At 49.6% G+C, this 16509-nt stretch overlaps 1 protein-coding gene across 6 annotated transcripts in view; it reads left to right on the top strand.

The window, feature by feature from the left end:
* The window catches only part of aifm3 (AIF family member 3), a 183116-nt gene that overhangs the window by 11806 nt on the left and 154801 nt on the right, over positions 1 to 16509 (top strand). Inside the window, exon 1 of one of the 6 annotated variants that reach the window (XM_072497996.1) lies at positions 12447 to 12528. The exons of the other annotated variants lie outside the window; for them this stretch is intronic. The gene's annotated coding sequence lies outside the window, so the exon portion shown is untranslated. Of the gene's footprint in view, positions 1 to 12446; positions 12529 to 16509 lie in introns of those variants that run through there. 6 annotated transcript variants of the gene reach the window in all.

The following is a 16509-nucleotide window of genomic DNA, read 5'->3' as shown; positions in this document are numbered from 1 at the left end:
AACTCCACACAGACAGCCACCCAAGGTTGGAATTGAACCTGGTTCCTTGGCGTTGTGAGACAGCAGTGCTAACCATGCTGCTCATTTCGAACTATTTAGAATCAGACAGCACACAGGGAGGCTATTCACCCATCATTGCTTGTGCTGGCTCTCTATAAGAGAAACCAATTTGTTTCACTCTCTTTCTCCCAAAGCCTTGCAATTGTTTGTTTCCCCCCCTTTTTTAACTATATATCCAATTCCCTTTTGAAAGTCATGACTGAATCTGTTTCCTCCACCCTTTTAGTCATGCCTTCTAGATTATAACAACCTGCTGTGTAAAATAAATCTTATCTTCCGTCTGCCTCATAAATCTGCCTCACTATCCCAACCCTTCTGTTGCTGGAAATACATCCGCTCTATGGACCCGATCAAAAGCCCCTTGTGATTTTGAACAACTCTACCAAATTTCCCCTCTATCATCTCTACTCTAAGGAATACATATCCCAGCATCTCCAATCCCCCCACATAACTGAAGACCCTCAACCTCACTGAGGCCATGACATCCTTTCTGAAGTGTTGCATTCAGAATTAGACACAATACTCCAACTGGAGGTTTAGCACAGCTTCATTGCTTTCATACTGCATGACACTATTTATGAAGCCAAGAGATCCCATCGGCTTTTTTTAACAATCTTATCAACTTTTCCTGACAGGTATGTATGTGCACTCGTGTACGTTGATTCTTGTTCACTAGGTTGTTCAACAGAAAGTCCTGAAATTTGTTTTCTGACAGTCATTGCAAGACTAACATATCAGGGGGTGTCTTTATCTATGTGATCACTGTGTCTGAATATGATTATGGAGACTACAGTAACCTGCTTTGATCTATTGACATCATCTCATTCTCTCGCTCGTGATTGTTAAAGCCTGACAAATACACTCAATATCTTCTCTCAACACTCTTTGATAATTCCTATCAAACCTGAGGGACTTAGCCTATTCAGCTGCTCCAGAACATCTAGCTCCTTTAGATTGAAGATTTCAGTTTGTGGGGAGGGGGGGCGGTGCTGTGTTGGATGGTGTGTGAGCAATGTGTTTTCCTTTGTAAATAATTTAAGGCAGTAATCATGTAAAATAGTTACTATTTCATGTTCATTCTCAGTTTCTAGTGACTCTGTGGCTTCCAATGATCCACACTTGTTGGACAGTCCTTCCTGTTGTAATACTAAATATGAAAATATTTTATTGCTGTTAGATTTTATCTCTGCAGTTATGATTCTCTTTGTTTCAATTGTAATTTTAATTTGAGTTTGCTGACATGGGGTATGGATTTGCCCTGCTCATCTGAGCATTATTCAGACATCTTCTGCTGGATTGTTGATGAAAATTACCTTGCAGTAAATTGGTTTTAATTATTCCCTCTTTACCCAAGCATTTAGATCTTGGTCGAACTGAATGTGAGTTTACATCACAGATGAAATTTCTACCCAGAATAATCCATAATGTATACTGCACTTTCTATAGAATCAACGTTAATTTCCTCCCCGCTGGTGCTCAGAAAAATGGTGGCACTAATTCATATTCTCTCCCTTATGCCTATAGCCTTGGACGCCTCTCCTTCCTCTGAGTCTCTGATACCCCCACCACATTGTTCATCTCTACAATATTCATTAGTAAACATTTTAGTGAAAATTCTTCTCCTTATATGTCACCAAAGTCTACCAGACTGTTGTACATGTATTGTCCCTTTTGATCATTGCATCTATAGTCAGCTGTTGACCACTTCCTACCCCACCATCTTTCCCATTCGGGATGCGGATTTCATCTTAGCCTCTCCTCTCCCCTCCCCTTGCCACCTACCTCTTTAAATCAGATAACATTGTTGCCTCAGTATTCCTTGCAATCTCTTCTGCCTCTGCAGCGTTCTTATTTATTTGGAGCATGTCACCGTGGTGTGGTTAAGACACCAGGGGCGAAATTCTCCCCCAACGGCGGGATGCCCGCCGACTGGCGCCAAAGCCGGCGCCAATCAGACGGGCATCGCGCCGGCAAAAAGGTGCGGAAGTCTCCGCATTTATGGCGGCCTAGCCCCAACATTGAGGGGCTAGGCCGACGCCGGAGGGATTTCCGCCCCGCCAGCTGGCGGAAATGGCGTTTGTTGCCCCGCCAGCTGGCGCGGAAATGCGGCGCATGCGCGGGAGCGTCAGCGGCCGCTGTCAGTTTCCCGGCGCATGCGCGGGAGCATCAGCGGCCGCTGTCAGTTTCCCGCGCATGCGCAGTGGGGAGAGTCTCTTCCGCCTCCGCCATGGTGGAGGCCGTGGCGGAGGCGGAAGGGAAAGAGTGCCCCCACGGCACAGGCCCGCCCGCGGATCGGTGGGCCCCGATCGCGGGCCAGGCCACCGTGGGGGCACCCCCCGGGGTCAGATCGCCCCGCGCCCCCCCCACGACCCCGGAGCCCGCCCACGCCGCCTGGTCCCGCCGGTAAATACCAGGTTTGATTTATGTCGGCGGGACAGGCAATTCCTGGGCGGGACTTCGGCCCATCCGGGCCGGAGAATCCAGCGGGGGGTCCCGCCAACCGGCGCGGCCGGATTCCGCACCCGCCCAATCTCCGGGAGCGGAGACTTCGGCGGGGGCGGGGGCGGGATTCACGGCGGCCAACGGCCATTCTCCGACCCGGCGGGGGGTCGGAGAATGACGCCCCAGGCTCCTGAAATCCTACGGGTGTTCGCTCTCTGTTGGAACATTGTGCACAGGACCAGCAGGACCACTGGAGAAACATTGAAGATATGGAGAATTTGTTTCCAAAGAAAGTGCACCAAAAGCTAGTGACCAATAAAAAAATAATAGACATTAACCAATCCAATGAGGAATTCAGGAGAAGCACTTATACCTGGATAGTGGTGGAGTTCATGATTGAGACAAATAGCATTGATGCATTTAAGTTGATGTTGGATAAGTACATGAGAGAAAAAGGAACAAAAGACCATACTGATAGGGTTAGATGAAGAAGTGCAGGAGAGGCTCCTGTGACATGAACACCAGCATAGAGCATTTGAAATGAATGGTCTTTTCTTTGCTGCAGGTTCTAAATAAAAATGTTTGCTTAAACCAGTTCTCTCGGCAATTCTGCCAGTTTTCCACTGAAATATGGCAAGAAAATCGGAGACTGAGGACGTGAAAGGCAAATCTTTCTCTTTTTCACAAAGGCTGTGCAGCAATCCTTCCTTCCATTCTGACCGCAAGGGATAAGCTGGATAAGGAGAAGGGTCAAGTAGCTCACTCCCTCATATTGGTTTCTTCACCCCATGACACAGCCCCAATTTGCCGGCTGTGAATAGGAAGATAGACTTGGATTTATCTCAACCTCAAATTGCTCGACAGCTGATGAGAGACTATGTGAAATGCAGCTTTAACGTAGGGAAGTCAGCAATCAATTTGCATACATCAAGGCACTAATGGAATAATGGCTGTAGCAGCTGTTTTAGATGGTTGATGACCAATAAATTTTAACGAGGACAACTCTCTTTCTCCTAACCTCAGAGTAAGGGGTTGCTCATTTTAGACAGAGATGAGGAAGAATTTCTTCTCTCAGAGGGTAGTGAATCTGTGGAATTCTTTACTGCAGAGAGCTTTCGAGGCTAGGGACCCGATTCTCCCAAATAATGTTGAAGTTCATTTGTGGCGGGTTTTTCAGGGAGTTTCCCACCGGCTCTGCTGGTGAGTTCCCCATCACTATTCAATGACGTATAATCACTTTTTTGGGCCCTGAGGAGTTTCACATTGGTTTAGCCCACACTTAGAATTATTTTTAGCACTGGGGAGCTGAATTCAGAGATTGGGCCGCCATTTTGAAAGGGTGCCCCAATCTCTAAGTGAGCTTGTGGGTCCCCCACATCCTGCAGCCATGGGCAATGTCACCCTCCACACACATGGGCACTACCCCACACCCCCCAAGTGAGGACACCCTGCTGTATTGCACATTGCCCTTGGTGTTGGGTGGAGGTGTTGAGTTTGGGTAGGGTGCTCTTTCCAGGAGCCAGTGCAGACTCAAAGGGCCGAATGGCCTCCTTCTGCACTGTAAATTCAATGATAATCTATGATTAATCTAGGACAAAGGTTCGGCACAACATCGTGGGCCGAAGGGCCTGTTCTGTGCTGTATTTTCTATGTTCTATGTAGTGTCCCTGGGCCCCAGCACCTACTCCCTTCCAGAATCCCCACCCATTCTCGCTCAACTTCCCAGAGGTGCCTACTTACCTGCCCTGCACTCTCCCAACCTTCAAACCCCCACTCCACCCTCATTCTATGGGCAAGGCCCCTATCGCCTCCTGGCCCATGGCAGTGCCACTCTGGCACTCAGGCACCCTTGCACTGCCACCCTAGCACCCAGGCAGTGCTCCTGTTGGCTTGGTAGTGTCATCCAGGCACCTTGGCAGTGCTAGGGTGGCAGGGAGCCACCCTATACTCATCCTGGCCACCCTGGGGTCTCTTGTGGCCCAGGAGACCCCCCCCCTCCCCAGGTGCTGTTCCACCTGGTCCACGTTTGTTTGGACCAGCGCCCAGCTGCACCCTCCCTGGGGAGGCCGGTGAATGCCGCCAGGTAGGTCATAAATAGGTTTGTGACCGACCTCTGCAAGCGTCATTCGGTCACGCCCATTTGGGGCAGGGTTCTGATGTCTCGCAGTGCGTTGGAGAATCTTGTGAGGTGCGGAGGCTGTCGGGATGCTCGCCGGCGTGCTGTCCCGGCATTCACGGGCCGCGTTGCGTTCAAGCGAGAGCCCAATGTGGCCGGAAATCCCCGCCCAATGTTGTTACGTATGTCCAAGGCTGAAATAGACAGACTTTTAATCAGTGAGGAAACCAAGGGTTATTGGGATAAGGTGGGAAAGTGGAGTTTTGAGGATTATCATATCAGATCAGTCATGATCTCATTGAATGGACTGAACGTCCTACATCTGCTCCAACATCTTATGATCTTCATTGAACAGTAATGTGAAATCTTTCACATTCATCTCAGAGAATGCAGAAGTACCTTAGTGATGAACACTCAGGTACAACCCGAGGACTTTATGTGCACCTATCTTAAGGGTGTTCAACAGGAAGGAACACAATGGGCTGGATTCTCCGGTCCCCCAGCCGCGTGTTTCTCAGCAGTGGGTCCGTTGCTGCCGACAGGATTTACTATTCCCGCTGCCTCTCAATGGGATTTCCCATTGAAGCAACCCCATGCCGTCGGGAAACCCGCGGGAAGGAGTGCGTCGCTGGCGGGAACGGAGAATCCCAACGGGCAGAGAATTCCAGCCAATTTGTTAATTGAAGGAGTAGTATGCTCCCTTAGCCTTGATTGTTCTGAAAAAATGAAACCTCATGGCGTTTGGCGTCAATATTGATACAGTTCTTCGCCTTGCCCACCGTTATCGACTTTGCAAGGTTTTATAGCCCAGCATTCTGAACACATGCAAGGTGATCCATCCTGGAGCAAGTGGCATTACGTTCTGTGGGAATTCCCAATCCCACCCTCCCTACTGCAATGGCTGTTTCTGTGGGTTTTCTGCTAATCATCCAGCCAGGTTGCAGCAGGAGCTCAGGGGTGTCCTGACAGGAATCCTATCCCAAGTCGTTTTTATATACTCCATGCGACAGATTATGGCAACACCATCTTTCCTGTATTGATATGATATATTCAGGCATTGATGTACAGGGAGATCTGGGAGATCAGGTCCATTGTACCCTGAAGGTGGCAACGCAGGTCAATAGAGTGGTCAAGAAGGCATACAGCATGCTTGCCTTCATCGGATGGGGTATTGAGTTCAAGAGTTGGCATGTCATGTTACAGTTGTATAGGACTTTGGTTAGGCCACATTTGGAATACTGCGTGCAGTTCTGGTCGCCACATTACCAGAAGGATGTGGATGCTTTAGAGAGGGTGCAGAGGAAGTTCACCAGGATGTTGCCTGGTATGGAGGGTGCTAGCTATGAAGAAAGGTTGAGTAGATTAGGATTGTTTTCGTTGGAAAGACAGAGGTTGAGGGGGGACCCGATTGACGTCTACAAATTTATGAGAGGTGTGGACAGGGTGGATAGCAACAAGCTTTTTCCAAGAGTGGGGGTGTCAATTACAAGGGGTCACGATTTCAAGGTGAGAGGGGGAAAGTTTAAGGGAGATGTGCGTGGAAAGTTTTTTACGCAGAGGGTGGTGGGTGCCTGGAACGCTTTGCCAGCGGAGGTGGTAGAGGCGGGCACAATAGCATCATTCAAGATGCATCTAGACAGATATATGAGCGGGCGGGGAACAGAGGGAAGTAGATCCTTGGAAAATAGGCGTCAGGTTTAGATAAAGGATCTGGATCGGCACAGGCTGGGAGGGCCGAAGGGCCTGTTCCTGTGCTGTAATTTTCTTTGTTCTTTGTTCATTTGCTTCTATTTATATAACTAACACCAAGAATTGTATCTTGAATATTTATAACTGCATGCTCATACATATATATTTTGTATTGCATCTGGACTTAACTTATGCAGATAGGTTAGTTCCACAGTTATTTGATAAATTGTGTTTCCAGATGCAAACTGTTTTCTGTGATAATCGTCTCCTTGACTCTAACCATCACATAGTATTGTTTCTCGTAATCAGTACCCCTTACCCTGTGTAGCTCGATCACCTGATCAATGACAGCTGTACTTGGCAAATGCGAACATGCAAAATGACAGGCAGCTCACGTTACACCAGGTAATGATTTTCCTGGGAAGAATTACGGATGCACTCAGCGGTGAGTACTCTGCACTCGCATGAGGTTCGCGAGCTTTCAAGCCGAGTACAGCCTTATAATTAATGTGATTATTTACCCACACGCCCAGCTGCCTACAATACTTGTATTTTATTATCCTATCCCCTCCAAAGCAAGTGCAATATATTTGACTACTTTCTTTTGCTATCTCGGCCCATAAGACTTTCAGAAATTCTCCAATTTTGTTCCTGTTTCTGCATTCCAACAGGCTTGCCTCCCGCAATTACATTAATTGGAAATAGCACGGGGTTCATTTGTACCTTCACCGCCTGGGTGGTAATCTGGGAGAGCCGGATGATTTTAAAGGGATGCAAATAGATTGGGCTTTAGAATAGATGGGCAGTGGGCAGAGAAAGTGAAAATGAACCCCACCGTTCAAATATAATTTGAAGCCCAACAAAAGGCAGCGTTGGCAGTGCTGTGGGTACAGGTTGGGCTCAGGGAGAGTTGTCCAGCTTATAATAAGGCCATAAGATGTAGGAGCAGAAGTCGGCCATTTGGCCCATCGAGTCTGCTCCGCCATTGAGATCATGACTGATTTGATATGATAATCCTGAATTCCACTTTCCCATCTTATCCCCATAACACCTGATTCCCTTACTGATTAAAAATTTGTCTATCTCATCCTTAAACTAATGTGGCAGGGGGATGGGAACCAGATTAGGAAGTTAGAGGTCTGTAAAGAGGCAGCAACTAAAGCCAGTAAGGTACGAGATAATAAACTCAATGTGACTAAGGGGAAGAGTAGACAGGGAAGAGACGGTGAACGCAAATGGCCTGGTGGTCTGAGGTGCATTTGTTTTAATGCGAGAAGTGTAGCAGGTAAGGCAGATGAACTTAGGGCTTGGATTAGTACCTGGGAGTATGATGTTATTGGTATTACTGAGACTTGGTTGAGGGAAGGGCAAGACTGGCAACTAAATATCCCAGGGTATAGATGCTTCAGGAGGGATAGAGAGGGAGGTAAAAGGGGTGGGGGAGTTGCATTACTGGTCAGAGATGATATCGCAGCTGTGATTAAGGAGGGCACGATGGAGGATTCGAGCACTGAGGCAATATGGGTAGAGCTAAGAAATAGGAAGGGTGCAGTAACATTGTTTGGACTTTACTACAGGCCTCCCAAAAGCGAGCGTGAAGAAGAGGTACAAATATGTAGACAGATTATAGAAAAATGTAGGAGCAATAGGGTGGTCGTGATGGGAGATTTTAACTTCCCCAACATTGAATGTAGTGTTGGAGGTGTGGATGGAGCAGAATTTGTAAGGAGCATCCAGGAGAGTTTTTTAGAGCAGTATGTGAATAGTCCAACTCGGGAAGGGGCCATACTGGACCTGGTATTGGGGAATGATCCCGGCCAGGTGGTTGAAGTTTCAGTCAGCAATTACTTTGGGAATAGCGATCACAATTCCGTAAGTTTTAGAATACTCATGGACAAAGACGAGAGTGGTCCTAAAGGAAGAGTGCTAAATTGGGGAAAGGCCAAGTATAACAAAATTCGGCAGGAGCTAGGGAATGTGGATTGGGAGCAGCTGTTTAACGGTAAATCCATGTTTGAAATGTGGGTGTCTTTGAAGGAAAGGTTGATTAGAGTGCAGGACAGACATGTCCCTGTGAAAATGAGGGATAGAAGTGGCAAGATTAGGGAACCATGGATGACGGGTGGAATTGTGAGACTAGCTAAGATGAAAAAGGAAGCATACATAAGATCTAGGCGACTTAAAACTGATGAAATTTTGGAGGAATATCGGGAAAGCAGGACAAATCTCAAACGCGCAATAAAGAGGGCTAAAAGGGGTCATGAAATATCTTTGGCTAACAGGGTTAAGGAAAATCCCAAAGTCTTTTATTCATATATAAGGAGCAAGAGGGTAACTAGAGAAAGGATTGGCCCACTCAAAGACAAAAGAGGGAATGTAGGCGTGGAGTCAGAGGAAATGGGTGAGATTCTTAATGAGTACTTTGCATCGGTATTCACCAAGGAGAGGGACATGACGGATGTTGAGGCTAGGGATGGATGTTTAAATACTCTAGGTCAAGTCGGCATAAGGAAGGGGGAAGTTTTGGATATTCTAAAAGGCATTAAGGTGGACAGGTCCCCAGGTCCGGATGGGATCTATCCCAGGTTACTGAAGAATCGAGGGACGAAATAGCTGGGGCCTTAATAGATATCTTTGCAGCATCCTTGAGCACAGGTGAGGTCCCGGAGGACTGGAGAATTGCTAATGTTGTCCCGTTGTTTAAGAAGGGTAGCAGTAATAATCCAGGGAATTAGAGACCTGTGAGCTTGACATCAGTGGAAGGCAAACTGTTGGAGAAGATATTGAGGGATAGGATCTATTCACATTTGGAAGAAAATAGACTTATCAGTGATAGGCAGCATGGTTTTGTGCAGGGAAGGTCATGTCTTACAAACCTAGTAGAATTCTTTGAGGAAGTGACAAAGTTAATTGATGAGGGAAGGGCTGTAGATGTCATACACATGGACTTCAGTAAAGCGTTCGATAAAGTTTCCCATGGCAGGTTGATGGAAAAAGTGAAGTTGTATGGGGTTTAGGGTGTACTAGCTAGATGGATAAAGAACTGGCTGGGCAACAGGAGACAGAGAGTAATGGTGGAAGGGAGTGTCTCAAAATGGAGAAAGGTGACTAGTGGTGTTCCACAGGGATCTGTACTCGGACACTGTTGTTTGTGATATACATAAATGATCTGGACGAAGGGAGAGGTGGTCTCATTAGCAAATTTGCAGATGATACTAAGATTGGTGGAGTTGCAGATAGCGAGGAGGACTGTCAGAGAATATAACAAAATATAGATAGATTGGAGAGTTGGGCAGAGAAATGGCAGATGGAGTTCAATCCAGGCAAATGCGAGGTGATGCATTTTGGAAAATCTAATTCAAGAGTGGACTATACGGTCAATGGAAGAGTCCTGGGGAAAATTGATGTACAGAGAGATCTGGGAGTTCAGGTCCATTGTACCCTGAAGGTGGCAACGCAGGTCGATAGAGTGGTCAAGAAGTCATACAGCATGCTTGCCTTCATCAGACAGGGTATTGAGTACAAGAGTTGGCAGGTCATGTTATAGTTGTATAGGACTTTGGTTAGGCCACATTTGGAATACTGCGTGCAGTTCTGGTCGCCACATTACCAGAAGGATGTAGATGCTTTAGAGAGGGTGCAGAGGAGGTTCACCAGGATGTTGCCTGGTATGGAGGGTGCTAGCTATGAAGAAAGGTTGAGTAGATTAGGATTGTTTTCGTTGGAAAGACGGAGGTTGAGGGGGGACCTGATTGATGTCTACAAAATTATGAGAGGTGGACAGGGTGGATAGCAACAAGCTTTTTCCAAGAGTGGGGGTGTCAATTACAAGGGGTCACGATTTCAAGGTGAGAGGGGGAAAGTTTAAGGGAGATGTGCGTGGAAAGTTTTTTACGCAGAGGGTGGTGGGTGCCTGGAACGCCTTGCCAGCGGAGGTGGTAGAGGCAGGCACAATAGCATCATTCAAGATGCATCTAGACAGATATATGAGCGGGCGGGGAACAGAGGGAAGTAGATCCTTGGAAAATAGGTGACAGGTTTAGATAAAGGATCTGGATTGGCGCAGGCTGGGAGGGCCGAAGGGCCTGTTCCTATGCTGTAATTTTCTTTGTTCTTTGTTCATACTTAAAGACCTTGGGCGTGATTCTCCACTCCCACGCCTGTTGGGAGAATCGCCTGGGCCGCCGAAATTTCCGGGGCCGCCGGTCCGACGCCATTCCGCGATTCTCCCGAGCGGCGGGAACGGGCCAGTCGAGTTTCGCGGGCCGCAGGCCGGAGAATCGCCGGAGATACCCAAAATGGCGATTCTCCGGCACCCCCGCGATTCTGAGGCCCGGATGGGCCGAGCGGCCAGGCCAAAACGGCGGGTTCCCCCCGGCGCCATCCACACCTGGTCGCTACAGTCGTGGGCGGTGCGTGAACGCTGGGGGTGCGGCCTGTGGGGAGGCGAGGGGGGATCCTGCACCGGGGGGTACCTTAAATGTGGTGTGGCCCGCGATCGGTGCCCACCGATCGTCGGGCCGTCCTCTCTGAAGGAGGACCTCCTTCCTTCCGCCGCCCCACAAGATCCGTCCCCCATCTTCTTGCGGGGCGGATATGGACAGGACGGCAACCACAGCGCCAACCCGCGCATGCGCGGATGACGTCCGTTATGCGGCGCCGGCTGCGTCATCTAATCAGTGCCGCTTTTACGCGGGCGACAAGGCCTCGCGCGGGTAGATGACGCGGCCCCGATACTGGCCCATTGTCGGGGCCTGAATCGGTCGCGACCGGGGCCGTTCCGCTCCGTCGTGAACCTCGACGGCGTTCACAACGGCGCGGCCACTTCGGCGTGGGGGTGGAGAATCGCGCCCCTTGCCTATACAGCCCTCTGCGGTAACGAATTCCACAGATTCACTGCCCTCTGAGAGCAGAAATTCCTCCTCAGCTCTGTTTTAAAATGGGTGACCCCTTACTCTAAGTTTATGTCCTCTTGTCCTAGAGACTCTCAGCATCTACCCAGTCAAGTCCACCGAGGATCCTATGCTTCTCAATAATGTTGTCTCTCATTCTCCAAAGAGGACAGGCCCAACCTACTCAACCTCCTCATAAGAAAATCCTCCATACTGGGATCAACTGAGTGAACCTTCTCTGGACTGCCTCCAATGCCAGTATATCTTTCCTCACCTAAGGTGATCAAAACTGTTCACAGTGTCCCAGTGCATGTTACCATATTAGGGGCACGTGCGCTTTAATCGCTGGCCTTTCACCACAGGACCTTGCTTCTAATCAGACCCAGGCTTACATAATGAGAGCATAGGAACTAGTGGAGGCTATTCAGCCCCTCAAGCCTGTTCTGCCACTGAATGAGATCTGCAACTTAACTCCAATAACCCAGCTTTCTCCCATATCCCTCAATACCTTTAGATAATGGAAATCTGTCAATCTCAGATTTAGTTGATCTGACATCAAATGCCATTTGTGGATGACAGTTCCAAGCTTCTACTATTCTTGCGTGTAGAGGTTTCCTAATTTCACTTGTGAGAGGTAGACCACTCCTGACTTTGGCTGATTTATGCAAAATGACTGCATGTAGTTGCTAAATAGCCATTTGTAGGTGCAGCTGGATGTTAATGGTCCCTGGACTGTGTTGGCCCTCTAGTTGCATGTCTGGCAGAGTTTAATTGCTCAATAGCTTCTACAGTTGACTCCCCGTGTCTGCGTGGGTCTCACCCTCACAACCCTAAAAGATGTGCAGGGCAGGTGAATTGGCCACGCTAAATTCCCCTCAATTGGAAAAAAAAAATCATTGGGTACTCTAAATTTATTTTAAAAAACATTTCTACAGTAGAATGTCTGTGACGGTGAAATTGCCCTTAGTGAACTGCAGAGTTACAGGATAGTGGTTACACCTGTTCCATGCAAGATGTTGGACTGGATGCCAGGGAGAGTTGATGAGGGTGGGTGTCTGTCAGGTTAGTGTTTGTGTCTCCTTGGAATGTTAAATATAGAATGTCTGAATCCCTGAGAGGGGTGAGGAAATTCTAATAAAATAGTCATGAATGTTAAACATGTTCTGCTGGTTTTTGCAACTAAGCTGAATCAGGGAAATTTGACTTCACATATTGTTGTGTCGTCAAATAGTATTTCGGGGAGTGGAGCGGAGTGCTCTAAAAGGAGATGTCTTAAACCATCATAATCATCTTGTATCAGATGAGGAGCAGAAACAACAATTTACTGAGGTACTGTAGTGAATATGGTCGTCATTTATTGCTAATGACAGCTGATTCTCACAAGCTCAGTGCTGTTGTTCAAGTTAATTCTGTCCGGGTTGACTTCCGGTGGCGGCTATGAGGGAGTAAGTCGCATACTTGATGGCTCCCGCTCTGGCCGGGCTTTTAGACCTTTTTCTCCAACGTTTTTGTGGCTTTGAGTTCTAATTTTGAAAGTGCGGGCATTTAAGCACTGGATCCAGACAGTGGTGCATGGAACGGAGAACCCGAAGGGATTGTAAGGGAAGAAATAGAAAGGTAAGCAAGGGCTGGGTAGAAGTGGCTGCTGAAGTTAACGTGGCCGAGGTTCGGACCCCTGCTGCGACGGCCCAGCCATCGATGGAGGAGCTGATGCAGATCATCCAAGAGGGCTTCGCCAGACTGAAACGAGATTGTCTCGACCCAATAAAGGAGTTGATCGATCGGATGGAACGGAGGCTGGATGCCCAGGATCGGACGATCCAGAAGTTGGAGAAAGCGCTGGCGGACCAGGAGGAGCACCAAACGGTGGTCAAGCTGGAGATGGGGATGCTGAAGGATCAGCAGAAGAGGCTGTTAGAAAAAGTGGAAGAGCTGGAGAACAGCACGCGCCGGCAGAATGTGAGAATTGTCAGTCTCCCTGAAGGGGCTGAGGGGGCTGATGCTGCCGCTTTTGTGGTCAATATGTTCCAGAAGCTTCTGGGGGAGGGGCTTTTCCCCGACCGTTGGAGGTGGACAGGGCGTACAGGGCGATGGCGAGGAAGCCACTGCTGGGGGATTCCCCCAAGGGCGATGGTGGTCCGGTTCCACAGATTTCTGGATAAAGAGTGTGTTCTCCAGTGGGCCAAACGTACCAGGAACTGCAAGTGGGACAATAGTATACTGCGTGTCTATCAGGACCTGAGTGTGGAGGTGGCCAGAAGGAGGGCAGGCTTCAGGCAGGTGAAGGAGATCCTGTTCAAGAAGAAAGTGAAGTTCGGGCTCCTCTACCCGGCGCGCCTCTGGGTCACTCATGAGGACCAGCACCATTACTTTGAGTCGCCCGAAGAGGCGATGGACTTTGCCAAGAAGAAGGGTCTGGCGCAGAACTGAGAACGCTTTGGACTTAAGCGGCAGTATCTTTCTCTTTTTTCTTCTTTGAACGATGTATATATGGTTTGATTGTTGCCCTTTTTGTTGTCTTTGAAGTTTGCGTGAAGATGGGGGAGTAAAAGATATTCGTTTTTTGTTGGGTTTTTCGGTGTTTTGATGGAGATGGTTGGTTAGGGGCTTTTTTTATTTTGTATTACTTTAAATTGTATTATTGAGGGGTTTTCTTGTGGAGGTCTCTGTCTCTCTTGGGCTGTCTCCTATGGTAATTAGGAGATTGTTCGGTTTTAGTTTGATGCGGGAAGCGGTTTCGATGGGCGGGGGAGGGGAGTAGGGAACAATAGGTGGGAGACTTTGTGGCGCTGGAGGCGAGGGTCACCAGGCTAGCTGGGTGAGCTAGCCCACAGAAGCACAGTGGGGGCGGTGTATTGGTTCAATACGGGGTAGGGGTTGGGTTATAGGGTGATGTTGCTAGGGGGGGAGGGGGAGGAGTTACTCTGCTGACGAGAGAGGGACCTGGGTTCAGGGACGGAGAGGAGGTCGGGGGTGAGGGCTACCTGGAGGCGGGCAGATGGTGTGGCGGCGCAGGGGCAGGGGACGGGCCCAGAAAGGGGGATGATTGATCGGTGGTGGGGGGGGGGGGGGGGGCAGTGCGTTAGAGGGCTGAATGAGTCAAGAGGGCCCGTGTGTTCGCGCACCTGAGGGCACTGAAGGCGGACGTGGTGATGTTGCAGGAGACACACCTGAGAGTGGAGGATCAAGTTAGGCTGAGGAAGGGCTGGGTCAGTCAGGTCTTCCATTCGGGGTTGGATACCAAGACGAGAAGTGTGGCGATTTTAATTATTAAGCGGGTGCAATTCCAGGCGGGCAGTATAGTTTCGACATGGGGGGCTGTTATGTTATGGTGAGCGGTAAGCTGGAGGGGAGGCAGGTGGTATTGGTTAATGTCTATGCGCCGAACTGGGACGATGTTGAATTCATCAAGAGGGTGCTGGGGAAGGTACCGGATCTGGACTCGCACAAGCTGGTGATGGGAGGGGATTTTAATACGGTTATCGACCCCGGCCTGGACCAGTCATGCTCGAGAATGGGGAAGGTGCCAGCGATGGCAAAGGAGCTGATAGGATTCATGGAGCAGGTGCGGGGGATTGACCCATGGAGGTTTAGGCAGCCGACGGTTAGGGAGTTTTCTTTCTACTCGCATCTACATAAAGTGTATTCCCGGATCGATTATTTAATTTTGAGTAGTGAGTTTGGCGGGGTTGGTGGACAAGGGGTCCTCGGCCATGACTATTTCGGACCATGCCCCACATTGGGTGGAACTGGAGGTCAGTGAGGAGAGCTTCCAACGCCCGCAGTGGCAATTGGACGTGGGCCTGTTGGCGGATGAGGCGGTATGTGAGAGAGTAGGGAAGTGCATGCAGGACTACCTGCAGGTCAATGACACAGGGGAAGTCTCAGCAGCGGTGGTCTGGGAGGTGCTGAAGGCAGTGGTGAGAGGGGAGTTGATTTCAATCCGAGCTCACAGGGACAGGACGGATAGGGCAGAGACGGACCGACTGATCAAGGAGATCCTACGGATAGATAGGAGGTATGCGGTGACCCCAGGGGTGGAACTGTTAAGGGAGCGTTGGAGGCTGCAGGCCGAGTTTGGGGTACTGTCCACGGGTAAGGCAGTGGAGCAGCTTAGAAAGGCGAGGGGGACGCTGTATGAATATGGGGAGAAGGCCAGCAGAATGCTGACACAGCAGTTGAGGAAGAGGGAGGCAGCCAGGGGAATCGATAAGGTGGTCGACGGGGATGGGAACCTGGTCGGGGACTCGGCCGGGCTAAATAGGGCGTTCAGGGATTTTTATAGCGGACTTTACCGCTCGGAGACCCCCACGGGGCCCGTGGGGTTGAAACACTTTCTGGACGGGCTGACTTTCCCAAGGGTGGGCAGGGAGCTGGTGGGCGAGTTGGGGGCTCCGATTAGGGCCAAAGAAATATCTGAGGGCTTGAAGGCGATGCAGTCGGGCAAAGCTCCGGGGCCGGATGGGTTCCCGGTGGAATTTTACAAGAAATTTTCGGGGATATTAGGGCCATTGCTGGTCAAGGTTTTTAACGAGGCGAGGGATAGAGGGGTGCTGCCCCCGACAATGTCACAGGCCACCATCTCGTTAATATTGAAGCGGGACAAGAACCCGGAGCTATGTGGGTCCTATAGGCCGATCTCGTTGCTCAATGTGGACACTAAAGTTGCTGGCCAAAGTGTTGGCCTCCAGGATTGAAGATTGTGTGCCGGAGGTGATTATGGAGAACCAAACCGGATTTGTCAAGGGTAGGCAGTTGGTGGCCAATATTAGAAGGTTGCTTAACGTGATTATGATGCCCCCGGAGAGAAGGGAAGTTGAGGTAGTTGTGGCCATGGACGCGGAGAAGGCGTTTGACCGGGTAGAGTGGGACTACCTATGGGAGGTGCTGACACGGTCTGGGTTTGGAAGGGGCTTTATCGACTGGGTCAGGCTGTTGTACCAGGCCCCGGAAGCCAGTGTAAGGATGAATAAAACGACCTCGGACTATTTTAGGCTGCACCGGGGGACAAGACAGGGATGTCCCCTCTCCCCACTGCTGTTTGAGTTCGCCATAGAGCCACTGGCAATTGCTCTGAGAGCTTCTAAGGGCTGGAAAGGGCTGGTTGGGGGGCGGGGGGGAGGTGGAACATTGGGTATCGCTGTATGCGGATGACTTACTCCTATATGTAGCAGATCCAGGGGCAGGGATGAGGGAGATTATGGCGATTCTGGGGGAATTCGGCCGGTTTTCGGGATACAAATTGAATATAATGAAGAGTGAGATGTTTGTAGTCCAGGCAAGAGGTCAGGAGGGCTAGCTGGGGGAGCT

The sequence above is a fragment of the Scyliorhinus torazame genome, chromosome 1 (assembly GCF_047496885.1).
Source record: "Scyliorhinus torazame isolate Kashiwa2021f chromosome 1, sScyTor2.1, whole genome shotgun sequence".
NCBI classification, from domain to species: Eukaryota; Metazoa; Chordata; class Chondrichthyes; order Carcharhiniformes; family Scyliorhinidae; genus Scyliorhinus; species Scyliorhinus torazame.
Note: the sequence above shows the minus strand (reverse complement) of the source record. Positions and strands in the feature narration are given on the sequence as shown.